A 1953-nucleotide genomic window follows, 5' to 3' on the forward strand; every position below is an offset into this window, starting at 1 on the left:
GAGGGGGCTAGGAAAGGGGGTCCTTTGTGGGGTCCCAGGACCCTCCAAGAAGGATTAGGACCCGAGAGCTACTAGCCTGTTAGCTCGTTGCCACAAATCACTCATGATCTAAAGCTCTGTTTCCACAGGCACTTCCCAGCAGCAAGTTTGCTGCTCAGCAAAGGCAGAGCCAGCCCTGGGACCTGGAGCTTTGCTAGGGTTCGCCCTCCTCCCCTCCGCCACCGAGGGAGACCACGGGAGACCACGTCTGCCAGACCCAAGTCCGCTTTGGGCCACGCAGCGCCGCGCCCTGACGCGGGCCTGCGTGCAGAAGCGAAGGCTTTGGGTCTCAGCAGTCTGTATCTGTCTTGGTCCCTCCGGGCGGCTGCGGCAGAGTCCCATGGGCAGGATGGCAAACACAGCAACACAGATGTATCCCTTACGGTCGTGGAGGCTGGAAGTCTGAGATAAAGGTTCTGGTGCGGCCGCTTCCTCCCTGGGTCCTCACGTCAGGGAAGGGGACAGGGACGATCTCCGGGGTCATTGTCGAGACCTGATCCTTCTGGGGAAGACTGACCCTGCTCCCGAGGGCTCCCCCGTCTTGACCCGCTCCCCTCCCCCGGTCCTCACCTCCTGACAGCACCGTCTTTGAGAGCCACGATTTCGGTGAATGAATCTGGGGGCGGGGCCACAACACCGAGGCCACGGCAGTGTGTCCCTCTTCCTAACATGTCTTTTCAAATCTAAGGGAAAACAAAAGCCACCACCAAAACCGCGCTGTCAGCCGAGCAGACAAAATAATTTGAATCCGTGAGTCACAACCTCGTGCAGACGAGTTGTCTTCTTGATCCTCTGTGTCCCACAGAAGGCGTAAATCTGATACATCTGGACACACGTGTCAGATGCTCCGGTAACTCGCCCAGGCGAGCGTCTTGCTCATTGGTTTGCTCCGTGACCATAACCGGGGGGAGCTGATAAGCGTTCAGCAGCTAGTTCTGTCTGGAAGCCCGGCTGGCCTGTGTCCACGGTGTAGAAGCTTCTAGCACAGCCGGTTGCAACGTATGGGGGGAGATGACTCTAAAGAGAGTTGAGATGTGTGTGTGCGTATGTGGCTGTGAGGACGGGGCCAACCAACCCAGTCCCCAGTGCCAACGTGGCACCTGTGCGTGCACACGGGCACGCACACACACACACACAGGCACGTACACAGGCACATGCACACACACAGGCACGTGCACACACACACACAGGCACACAGGCTCATGCACACGGGCACACACACATAGGCACACGCACACACAGGCACACACACGGGCGCACACACATGCACACACACAGGCTCATGCACACAGGCACACAAGCACGCAGGCACACGCACTAGAAACAAGCCTTGCTAGACACAGGCTCCTATGGCTCCATTCAGCTCTGGTCCTTTTTAAAAGCTTGTTTTTACCCCAAAATCGATTTCATGATTTGCTTCCTGATCTGAAGCGTGAACATCACCCACTTGGCCACACTGGATGGCGGGTGGGAGTGGGCGTTCCGCTAAACACGTGCACCCTCCGAGCCCGGCGTGCTGGCCTGGCTCCATGGGGACCCTGGCATCCAGCCCTCCCCTCCAGCTGCGAGATTTCCAAACATCCGTCAGCCCTCACGGCCAAGGATTCGATCGAACGTCACTCGTGAGCACAAGGACGGGATTCCGACCTCCGCTTGAATGTCAGTTCTTGCTACAACAGCAGTGGGTTAATATGCTGGTGATTCAGAGATGGATTTGAGGGACGAGTCGGAGGTCACCCCCGGGACCCCCCGAAGTGCACGCTTTAATGGCTGCCAGGTGCGAGATCGACCACCCGATCGTCACCAGTACTTTTGACGTCTGGAGTGAATCCGTCCTCCTCAGTCCACTCCCTCCTTCGTTAGCCGCCACGCTCAGCGACTGAACAAACTCTCGAGGCACAAAGTACACACCTG

General features: G+C 57.9%; 1 protein-coding gene across 1 annotated transcript in view; it reads left to right on the forward strand.

Annotated features, from left to right (window-relative positions):
• Window positions 1–1953, forward strand: part of GLT1D1 (glycosyltransferase 1 domain containing 1) — a 54126-nt gene that overhangs the window by 38080 nt on the left and 14093 nt on the right. The gene's annotated exons all lie outside the window — the stretch shown is intronic.

The sequence above is a fragment of the Suricata suricatta genome, chromosome 14, assembly GCF_006229205.1.
Source record: "Suricata suricatta isolate VVHF042 chromosome 14, meerkat_22Aug2017_6uvM2_HiC, whole genome shotgun sequence".
In the NCBI taxonomy this organism is placed as follows: Eukaryota; Metazoa; Chordata; class Mammalia; order Carnivora; family Herpestidae; genus Suricata; species Suricata suricatta.